Source organism: Cavia porcellus, unplaced genomic scaffold, assembly GCF_034190915.1.
Source record: "Cavia porcellus strain 051 isolate PalLab524CR breed Dunkin Hartley unplaced genomic scaffold, mCavPor4.1 scaffold_4, whole genome shotgun sequence".
In the NCBI taxonomy this organism is placed as follows: Eukaryota; Metazoa; Chordata; class Mammalia; order Rodentia; family Caviidae; genus Cavia; species Cavia porcellus.
In genome coordinates, this window is record NW_026947487.1 from 54,505,956 (window position 1) to 54,517,645 (window position 11,690).

At 53.9% G+C, this 11,690-nt stretch overlaps 1 long non-coding RNA gene across 1 annotated transcript in view; it reads left to right on the top strand.

Moving 5' to 3' along the window:
• Positions 1 to 9,695, top strand: part of LOC111753834 (uncharacterized) — a 147,878-nt gene extending 138,183 nt beyond the window's left edge. Inside the window, exon 6 of the long non-coding RNA XR_010046896.1 lies at positions 9,264 to 9,695. This is a non-coding gene — a long non-coding RNA (uncharacterized LOC111753834). The remainder of the gene's footprint in view (positions 1 to 9,263) is intronic.
• Positions 9,696 to 11,690: the final 1,995 nt, after the last annotated feature.

The window sequence follows — 11,690 nt, forward strand, 5'->3', positions numbered from 1 at the left end:
CTCTGGGGCTGCCCAAGGTCGCCAGGAGGACCACTGGTGCTCAAGGTCTCCTCTGGTCCTGTGTGTGTCAGTGGCTCCCTTTGGACAAAAGTGGGCACCTGCTTCCCATGGTCCACCATCTCTCCAGTTCCTGCTGATGTTGGGACATAGAAGCTATGAGATTAGAAATTAGAAATGGATTCAGTGAGAAGACAAACCACATCTGCTTGCTCTATCTGACCCATAGCAGACAGGTGGGAAAGTCTTCTTGCCATTTCCCCTAGAACAGACTGAAATACCAAGGCTGCGTCTTGCAGACCTCAGTCCACACTGGTGCTCGGCTTTCGGTTACGTGCTGGGTGCATTGATCTGGGCTTGGAAGGAGCTCTGCTGCAGGGAAAGCTTGTTAGCGCCTCACTTACCAATACGGGGGGGGGGATACCAAAGTCGATGTCAAAGGGGTTATCGCACATTTGGGGCCCAAGATTCCTGGAGGCTGAGAGCTCTTTAGAGCTGTCCACCGCCTAGACGCTGTATGTCTGCCCTTGGATATGCGCAGCCCCTCCTGGCCCCGGCCCAAGAACTGCAGGGTCCCTAAGGATGAGAGCCACAAACCAGGTCCCTCCTCACACACCAGGAGTGCTTCTCCCCCGCTACAGAGAGCCAAATGCCCCGAGTGCCAGGGCAGAAATGTCTGCTCCAGGATGCCTAGGTGGCCAAGACCAGACTGCTTGGTTTGTGGACCCAGCCGACCATTCTACTTGAATTGATTTGTTTGTTTTCAGTAAGATTTCATGTCTCACTGATTAATAGTTTTAAAACTCAAGCATTGCAATCTCCTTTTTCTCTATCCCTGAGAAAGAGAACCTGCAGTGTCTCTGCCCCGCCTGCCCTCGCCATGCTCAGTTCTGCTATGGCAGGCGTCTCTCCTGTCTGCCAGGTCTGAGTTCTGCACCCAGTGAACAGGACATTTGGTTCTGCTCACCTTGCCTGCAGCCGGAGCCGGGCACCATGCCCACAGCGAGCTGAGCCTGGAGGTGGCCATCCAGGGACCGTTCCCACGAAGGTTCTGGTGTTAGGTGTCCGGTTCCCAGGCCCCGAGTCTTGGGCAGGGGTGCGGGGGCCAAGCAACTGCTCAAATGAGCTGAAATCTATCAGTTAATGAGCCCATCTGATACTCATCTTTGAGGAGAGATGAATAAATCATTGTCCCTGGTAGGGGCTCATACACAAATGGCCTGGGCCGTGCCGCGGTGACACGTTGATGGCAGCTGAGAGACAGTGGCTGCCCTAGGATGAATGCCCCTTTCTGTCCCAGCCTGCGAAGGCCCTGGCACCTGGTGAAACTGGACCTGGGCATGGGGCACGGCCCCAGCTCTGAGAGTCCCAGGGACAAAGCCATCTGCTCCAGAGCCTGGTGGGCCAGATTTGGCCGAGCCTGGGCTCAGTTGCCCACCCCGCCCTGGAGGCAGAGCCCGCAGCTGGGTGGAGCCAGGCTACTAACCGCACACTGTCATCTGGACATGCCTTCTCCCCACCAGAGACAGTGTGGTGGGGGTTAAAGTGGGGTAGCTGCCCCCCACGTAATGCTAGGAATGGACTTGGGGTCAGTGGCCCAGGTCCTGCAGTAAAACTCTGGGCTGAGTTAAGTAAGCTAGGCATGTGGTAGTAATCTGAGTGTGTGAACACCACTCAAACACAGTGGCTGGAGTTTCCATGTGCTCACTGGGTCTCAGTGTTACACAACAGCCCATCTCCAAGGCTCTGCCTGGCTCTGGGTGCAGGAGGTGGTGAGGGAAGAGAACCCCATCCCATGCATCAGATGCAGTTTATCTGCTGGCTCCTTGAGAGCCTGCAGCAGGAGAGCTTGGGCACTGAGAGCCCAAGTGCTCCTTGGGCCCCTCCTGTACTGTGGGATGTTCAGTCTGAACAGCTGGCTTCCCTTTTCCCCTCTCACTGTTACATAAATGAGGTCTGGATACAGATCACTGACCACATGAAATGGAGGCCAGGCATGGGGAACTGACATCCGGGAATGCAGAGGCAGGGTGCACCCTGAGGCCAGGTACTCTGCCTGCACCCCATCTTCTCACTGCCCCTGCTTGGTCCTGGACACACATCACCCTTACCCACAGGAGCATCTCGGGGCTGCCTCAGAAGATCCAGGCCGTCTCCCACCAGTGTGGCCTCACCGAGACCGATGACATCTCAGGGACTCCATTCCCATCTGATCACACACTGAGATCTGGGTTCCGTGTTGAACACAGTTCATGGCCAGGCATGGAGTTTGGACTTCCGGTCTTACCTCTCCAGAGTCCTGGTGCTCCAAGGCCCTCAACCCTTGTGTTCACAGGCCTCTGACATTCCCCAAAGTGTGTGCACCCCTCCTTACAGGTACTGGTACAGCATTTCCATTTTCACACTGTACCTGTACCCTGTTGTGCTGGGTGTTTTCTAGTAGTCTGTATGTCAGAGGCTCCAAATACAGCCACTTCGATTTACAGGAGAGGGCAGGATGGTGCAGTAAGCTCAGGGTCAGTGCTTCACCTGGACACGCTGTGCCTCGCTGCATTTGCCCCCAGTGACCGGAGCCAGCCCCACTGATGGCAGCAAAAGCACTGATTCAGTTTTAGTTAGTGCGCAGGAACCTATATGCTGTGCAGCCAGCTCTAATTCCAGTCTGTGCTAGAGGTATACACTTGTAATCCCAGCACTCTGGAGGCTGAGGCAGGATAATCACCAGGAATTTGAGGTCAGCTTGGCCTACTAATCAAGACCCTGCCTCAAAAACAAAATTCAAGGAGCTGGGGATTTAGCTCAGCAGCATAAGCACCTGCCTTGCAAGTAGGTGGTCATGAGTTCGGTCCCCGGTACCGATAAAAAGTTAAAAAAAAAATTCAGTTTCTGAGATACAGAGACCCACAATGAACAGGCAGATGGACACATGGACAGCCATAACCTCGCTGCCCTGGCTTCACTCCTGGGCTCACCCAAGAGTGCCCCCTCTACCCCGTGTATTCTCACATGCAGTGAGGTGCCCAGTGACTGAAGACTCGAGAGAGTGTCCTCTCTTTGAACATGCAAGAAGGGAGAAAAGCAGGAGGAAGTAGCCAGGACAAGCAGCAGCCCGTTCCCAGCACTTATGTCTTAGAAAAGAAAGTTCAGGGACCTAAGAGCCTGCTGTGTCCCAGGAGCTGGGTGTGCGGTGCTGGCTGTGAGGGGGTCTTGAGTTTGCACATGGGAGCTGGAAGCCCTTGGCTTGGGTCAACACTGCAGTGCCCACTCACTTCGGCCTGTGCTCCCCAATCTCCCTGAACTCGATCTGTGGTATCCCTGAGTTTGGGGGTCTGCTTAGCCTGTTTCCTTTCCCAGGACCCCTGGGCCCTGCAGTGCCCACCTGAACCCCAGTCCCTGGATCCTCCCCATAGCAGCTGCTATTTTTGTACCTGAGCTTCCTTCAAGGGCATGGCTCAAGGACCTGTGGCCTGGTGAGAAGGGTGCAGGCTTGTGACAGGGAAGGGGCTGGCCTCAGGCTCCCAGCCAGTACCCAGTGCTGGGCACCTGTGCCTGTCTGGGGCTGCCGAACCCACACTCCCAAGACTCTGGACAGGTACACAAGGAAGGGCAGGTGCTCGGGGTCGCCTCTGTGCGCCTGCAGGCCACCGTGCCACTTGGTCATACTGAGGAATCTGGCAGTGCGCGAGGCCCTCGTTTAGAGTAAAAGACCGAGTCAGCACTTCTGTTCTGAATTCCTGTCTTCAATGACTTATAATGAAGCATCTTTTTAAACTGGTTTCAGCTGCTTGAGCTATATGCAGCCCAGAGAATAGATCCTAGGGCTTTTTTAGCACTCCGCTAACTATGAAATTGTTTGATTTTTACAAAACATATTTAGCAAATTGTTAAAACTATTGGCTAAACACAGCATTTCATAAATGAAATGTTGAAGTGATAAAGATGTTGAACTTTAAAATCATCTGCTTTTGCTCAACAGTGCCTTTTCTTGCAAAGTTCAATAAGAATTTTAACGTAATTTTGCACATTATAAGTGCATTGCTACATGTTGTAAATATCACGCCATTGCGCATTCTAATTACCTGATTACATTCATTTACATTAAATTTGTAATTAAACGTAATTTCATGCTTATTGAGGGAAAATCCCTTGGAAACGCCGTGATCAGGCCCACGTCACGGCTCGGGACTGAGCGTAGGGCCCGGGCGTGCACTCTGGTAGTTCCAGCGTCATGGGGACAGCAGGTTTGTTAGACTTGTTAACCGTGACCATGGTGAGGGGAATCTCACATCATGGGGTGCCATGGAGGGCCAGGGTGGGGCAGAGTCCCTGTTCCAGCCTCTCTGGTCCCTGAGGCCTGGGCTGCACCCTGTGATATAAAGTGAGCCCTTTGGGGGTGGTGCTGGGAAGCAGGCGACAGACAGCTTCTCTGTATGCTCTGAGAATCTCACCTTCTCTTGCAGCATTTTAGACTTTTTCCAAATTCTCTCTCCTTCTGTCACCATAGCAACACATAGATGGTGAGCTGGAGCTATCACTGGATCAACGAGTGGGAGGGGTCTTTGCCCTGCACTTGGCCTTGCTGATTCATTTTGTCTCCTCATGAGCATTTGGCAGTGGCCAGAGCTCACAGGCCAGGAGGCTTTCCTGGCAGTCTGGCCGCCCTCGGCATCCCAGGGTCCTGTGCCACGCCTTGCATAGGAAGAGCAGGGTAAGCCTAGGCCCATGTCCCCAGTGCCAGCAGAGCTCTCCACACAGCACCATGGCTTCCGCCAGCAGGGTGGCACATGCAAGCTTCACTCCCTGGAATGAGACACGAGGTAGACCAGGGCACTTAGCTTCCCCAATGAGGGTCACCTGCAGGCCTGGGCTGGGAGGAGGCGTTTCCCACAGCTCCAGCTTGGGGTGCATCTGCAAGTGGCACCCCTCCCCTCCTCTTGGCCCAGGGGACAGAGCAGCCCTGAGTGCAGCACCCTGGGATTCTGGGGGCTCTGGACCCCAGCCCTCCCTAGAGGGGCTTTAGGGTGCTCGGGGCTGGAAGCCTTGGTGTGGATGGTGACACAGGGGCAAGCATCTTGGAGGGGCCAGGACAGTTTCTCTGCAAAGCACAGCCCTCCAGACACCCAGGGACCTACAGTTTTGGGATGGGCTGGTGGACCCAGCTCGGCGAACCCACTCCCTACCCAGAAAAGAGCCAGAGCCACTGAGGCCTGGCCCCTGGATGCTGTTCCAGGGGGAAGGTCCACCCTGGGCAGAAACCCGTCTGAGTGCGAAGTAATCGACCTGCCCCACATTCTGTCCCCAAAGTGGAAGTCACAGCCTGGTCTGTGGGCAGGGAAGTTTCCCTGACAGTGAAGGTAGGCGGTGAGGATGCAGAACCAGCTCGTGGGGCAACCAGAAAAATCAGCGGTATTTCTGAAGTAGAGGGGGCAGAAATTGCAGAGCCCAAGCCCCTGGTGGAATCATAAGCCCAGGGGGCTGAGGCAGAAAACTCCATGACTTTTGAGACCATGACTTTGTGCTGCATAGCGAGATCCTGTCTGAAAAAGCCAAAAACATAAACAAAAAAAAAGATGATGAGAAAAGGAAGTAAAGCGAATAAGCACTTTGTGGAACCAGTACAATTCTTCCGCCAGAGTGCCGCTTCTTTATCTGCAGCTTCCCGAGCGTCAAGCCCTCTGCCCGGGACCATGTCCCTTCTGAGGGGTGTGGAGTGTGGGGTGAGGGGCTGGGGCTGTGTCCTGCTGGGCCACGGACTCTGTGATGCACGTTCTGTCAGAGCCATTCTGCACCACGGGCTGGGGCAGAAGACAAATGTCACAGCCTCCTGGACCCCTGAACTGCACGGCCTGGGCCTGTGTATCCATGCTGTCTTTTGGTGGCATTTTCATGCTGGTACACGCATGCATTCAGTGTCTGTTGAGGCCTTGCAAGTGTAGGTGTGTGTGGATGGGTGTGGACTCAGGTGGGCGTGGTGCAGGAGGCCATGGCTGTGACTAGCGCCTGAGCCCCTGCCCTGCACAGGATAGGGCTGGGCTCTAGAGAAAACTGTACCCAGCCTTCGTGGCCTGACCTTGGCCTGGTGGCCTCTCCATCACCCCATGCCAAGTGTGCCCCGGCCTGACATCTGACCTGACTGTGGGTCCCAAGCCAGAGCCTCTTGGGAAGTGCCTCTCTCACCTCAGGTGTCCGGGCCTCCCACAGTTTCGGGTCCCAGTGTAGCTTCTCCCCTCAGTCCATCCCTTGGCAGGGCACCACGCCCTGCTGGGCAAAGGACAGGCGGGACTCCAGGGGTATGAAGAGGGATTCTGCCCTGCTGGGAAGAAGTGCATGTTTAATGTCCCATAGCCAAGTACGTGACAGTTGCCACCCAGGGCAGACCAGGTCCTGGTGCTGCAGGGCCAAGGAAGGAGGCACTAGTGGAAGGGGAGGAGGGGCAGAGTCAGGCAGAGGGGGAGTCGGGAGAGTCCCTGAGGTTTTGAGGAAATATTTCAGGTAACTGAGCAAACACCCCAAATTTCACAAGAACAGAAGGCAAGCAGCCCATGCAGGCTGGGCTTGCAGGCGGGAAAGGGATCTGGTGAGCCTTGTGCTTGTGCTCGGCTGGGCAGGCTGGGAAGCTGGGGAGATCGCAGTCAACTGGCAGACGGGCACCAGGCACCCTTCCTCAGCCACCTGGAACACTCTGTCTCCAGCCTCCGCCCTAGTCCCCCTTCCTCCTGCCTCCATCCAGCCTGGTCCATAAACTGCCTCAGTCCCTCTTCTGTGTTCTCTTCTTTCCTTGTCAATAATCATAACCGTGTGTGATTTGATCCTTTGATATTTTCATTTGGAAAATAGTTAAAATCACAGTAGTTTCCTTTTTAATCACTGTGGATAACTTCAAAGGAAGTTCTCAAAGAAAGTTTCAGAAAGCGTTTGGGGAACCTCATTGTGGGCAAAAGAACCAGGCCACTGCCACCCCTTGCCAGAGCCATTGCATGTAGGGGGAGGAAAGCCATCAGGTCTCCAGGTGAGGGGCATCCTCCCCTCCGGCCCTCAGGAATTGGCAGAGCCCGTCTCATTGCAGGGGCCAGGCCAGGGTGTGTGCCCTCATGCCCAGAAAGCTCTCTGCCACCTGTCCCTCTGGCAGGTCAGTGTCCTGTTCAGACCACCGGAGGATGGACACAGGCCTTCCACGGTCTACCCTAGGTGCCTTGTGGTGTGTGCTGGCCAGGGTCAGCATGGCCAAGGATGTGTAACTGCATCCACTTCCCCACCGTTTGGTTTGACAGGAGAACTGTGTGCAGAAGACGTTGTCTTGTTATCTCAGAAAGAAACCAAGGAAGAAACAGGGAGGGAAAAGAGGACAGTGAAGGAAAGAAACAGGGAGGGAAGAGAGAGAAAGAGAATTCATCCTCATTGACTATCCCAGTCGTTAAAGCTAAAAAGAATAAAGAAAATCCACAGTAAGTCAGGCATGAAGCTTAAAATATTTCAGTACTTAGCAGGCACGCTTCCAGTCTCACCGTGGCCTGTGACACATGTCTGTGCATGTGAGTATGCATGTGTGTACGTGTGTGATGTGGGGGACTCAACACACAGCCTTCCGCTGGTGACTTCTCCAGTGCTTTTTTATTGTTATTTTTTACTCTGACACACATTCTCCCCAAGTTGCCAAGTTGAACTTGAATGTGGACCCCCTTGCCTCAGCCTCCCCGAATGCTCCTTTGATAGGAGTCTCAGTCTCACGCGGCTCACAGTGCTCTGCACGCCCTGCTTTTCCCCGTCCTCTGCTCTGCGGATCCTTGTTGCTGGTGCACACCCCTTCCTTCCTCCTAAGCCAACACCGTGTGTCCGCAGGCTGGGCGCCTGGCTGCATCCCCTCCTCCCACAAGTGTCACTGCTAGTCAGCTGTCGAGCGACCCTCCGCCCCCCTCCCGATTGCTGCTCCAGTCCTGTACCAGGCTCACCCCCACAGTCAGCCACGCAACACCATGTGGCTGCCCTCCTGTGTCAGCACCTGGCGGTCTGCTTCCTTCTCATGGTATTTTAAAGCTGTCTTTTATTTCTGATGGAAGTTTCCTCTCAGTTAATCAAATTCTCCAGACTCCTTGTCACCTGTCACCCTCTGGTACTGAGTCATGGAGTTTGTTCCCAGTGCTGGGAAGGAGCCCAGCATTGTTTCCAGCACGGCCCCACGCCAAGCCTCACCCATCCCTGTTCTTGTGCCTTTTAGTGGCTGTGTCATATTCCTCCATCAGTAGATTTTGAAATGTGTTTTTATCAATCTGCTCTTGAGAGTTACTGCCTGCCTGCTGTGTCCATTCTGCCCTGCTGTAATGAACAGGGTTTCCTAGATGTCGTGAGCAAGGGCCTTGATGTGGCTTGGTGGGTGCAGGAGCGTGGTGTCTGGGGGTGAGGAAAGCAGTGGTGTGGTGGCCTCACAGACTCGCTGTGTCCCTCCCAGCCCCAGAGGTTGGCACCTTTGGTTGCATCTGATCATCTCTACTGACCTTGCTGCTGGTGTGGCCAGGGCACCCCATACCCAGGAACCTCCCTCCCCTGCCCCCATCCTCGGTGCTCGTCCACAGCTGTCGGGTGGGCAGGATGTGTGGGGAGGACCTCAGACTTTGCTGAGGTGGTGTCGTTTTCACAGTGTAGTTTCCACCGGCCCGGCTCTCAGCTCTAGGCTTGCTTTTGCTTCCGATTTCTTGTTTTGGGGAGAGGTGACTCAGTACCCCTTCCATTAGAGCCCCGCAGTGGGGTATTTAACGGAGCCTCTGTGTCAGAAGTCAGCCTGCACTGTCACCCTGAGGTCCAATGTCCGTGCATATCCACATGGCCACTCTTTCAGGCCCGAGGTCTGTGTGCCTGTGGAGTGGCCATGAGGACCCACCTCCTCTGAATCTGGGTTGCACAGGACACCACCTCTAGGGTCCACATTCTCTTACCTGGGCTCAGCATGTGCAGATTGCTTAGCAAGCAGGCTGCACACAGTACCAGATCAGCAAGGGATGGCACCCGGCCTTCGATGCATCTGGCCTTGCTGTTTAAAGCACCGACTTCACTCGGGACCGCTTTTGCTGTGAGCTAAGTTCTTCACCATCCCGCAGCCTGCTTGTCTATGTGAAGACGCACTGAGGAAGGAAGCTTTCCCACCAGGACAGCTGCAAGAGATCCGGAAGAGGTGTTCAAGGTCTGCTTCTCACTCCGTACCCTTTATACAAGCAGTGGAGAGAACTGTGTGAAAAATTCATTCCTCTTCCTTGTTATTTCTTCTTTCCCAGAGTATTATAGAGGAGAAATTTCAAATGTCAGTGTGCAAATACCACACCCCCGCCTGCATGCTCCTCACACGTGGAGTCCCTGGAGCAGCCCAGGCCCGCCTCACCCTGCACCAGCCGGAAGGACAGCCCAGCCCGTGTGCTGAGGATGGAGGTTTGAGAAGTCTGGTGGCTGTATGAATGGCACAGACCAAGCATTCTTTAAAGTATAAAGGAAAATGAAGGAGCTGGTGTCTTCGGCCTCCCTTCTGTTTTGCAGTGGGAATTCATGCGTGAGGTGATTCAAAGCTGCCAGTTCCAGAGTCCTCAGAGGAAGAGCAAACTTGCTCTGTCCAGTGCCCAGAGCTGGGCTCTGTTCTGGAGCATTTATAGGGGTTTCTAGCAGCATTTCTCAGACAATAGTCCTATCTAACTACACTAGTCAGGGAGAAAACCCAAATCCTACCCAAAGATGCCACTTGGGGAGCATTTCTATTCACTTGTGCTGGCTTCTTTTGTGGCCAAGAGCTGTGGCCAGGGCCCCGTACTGTGCCGGGACCCAGCATCCCGAGTTCCCCTTCATGTGGCTCCTGCCTCTGGATTTCCTACCACAGAAAGAGAGGGTCACTGGCCATACAGAGCAGTTTTATCTAATAGCTATGGATTACTCTAATCTGGACTAGGAAAAGCCTAGTTTCTGAGTTTAGCTAAGTACAAAACAGAGCTATTTGTCTTATTCCAGAAAGAGTTGACTCCATGGTTTCAAACTGATGCGAAGGTCACTGATCATCTGGAGTCCCCTGCAATGACAAAGCTCACTTTGTGGGTTCCACTGGAGCAGAGACACCTGAGGGTCCAGACAGAGCAGATCGGAACTCAGTTTCCCTCTGACAACACGTGTGCCTTTCTCTCTGTCTTTGTAAGGCTGCTTACATTGCTGGGCATGGCAGCTGACTTCCTTCCCTCCCGGATGAGGTGTAGGTAGCCAGTGCCTGAGTCAGCTTCCCGTCTCCAGGGAGCAGTACCTGATGCCCACGATTTAGAGGAAGAAGGGTTTTCCTGGCTTACAGTCACAGGAGGCTCAGTCCATGGTCAGTGCTCCTAGCAGAGACATCAGGAAGGAAGCACCTGGTGCAGCAAAGCTGCTCAACCCACTGCAGCCAGAAGCAGAGCAGGTTGGACAGAGCCAGATAGGCAGGGGCCATGGCCAGATGGTCTCCAAGGTCATGGCCATGATCCACCTGGTGCCCCGGAAGGGAGGTTACTCATCTCCCAGGCCAATTGTGAAGACAGAAACATTAACCATTTAAAACATTCTATTTATTTTTTACTACTGCAGCCAGTACCATGGAAGAGTACACACATTTGCACACACTTATGGAGGCACACTCAGGTACACTTATGCCACCCACAGTCACACTTGTATAGGCACACACTCATCTACAAGCACACAGCACACCAAACAGACACACTCACACAGGCACATAAATGCACACAGATGTACCAGATACACACACCTGGTCATACTCTTGGGCACACTCACACCACACACACGGACATTTTTGTAAGCACACACAGACATACTTGCACAGGCTTATGCCTGCATACTTGCATGCATGCTCACACACAGGCACAATTATGCACACTCACCATACGCATGCACACCAACACACATACCACCAGGGTGGCCCTGTGTCTATCCAGGCTGAGCCATATCTTCCCTTGTTAGCCACTCTGGACCAAGACTAGCAAAATGGAAAGGTTCGGTGATGAGGTTCTGAAGTAACGCAATACCTCAGGCTTTCTTCAAATACATTAGAAAAACCAAAACATCCCAGGTAACTGAGTTGCTATAGGGGGCGCAGTGTTTAGCAATGGCTCAGCCTCTAAAGGTGAACGAGGAGTTTGCTTTGGACTCATAGGTTTGAGGCTATAGAAAGCCAGGTGAATGGAGGAGTGGAGTGGGAGGATTGAGCCCCCTCCCAGTACACTGGAACTCGTGGTGACACCAGGGAACAGGGTGACCACCAGAAGCTTGGGTGCCACTTCTCAGTGGGCTCCACTCCTGGACACACCCATTCTACCCATTCCCTCCCTGGCTCAGTTTCCTCTGTCGGCCTGATTGGCTCTGCGTTCACAGCAGGCACACACTGGCAGTCCCTCTGGGTTTCCCCTGGTGTCTGGGCAGCAGATGACACCGTAGCTTCTATTCTCAGCAAGACACCATTCAGATTCAAACCCAGAGCCTGGGGCCCTACCCACCTCACTTGTGCAAGGGTGGACACCCAGGCACAAGAGACCATTGCTTGCCTTCTAGGGACACTGGACCACCAGGTGACATTGGTCCACCCCAGAAGGGGCATGTGGGGCAGAGAGGACAGAGGTCTTCTTCCTCCGGTGCTGAGATACAGTGCACAGGCAATCCCTATGTGGCAGGTAGAGAGCGTGTCC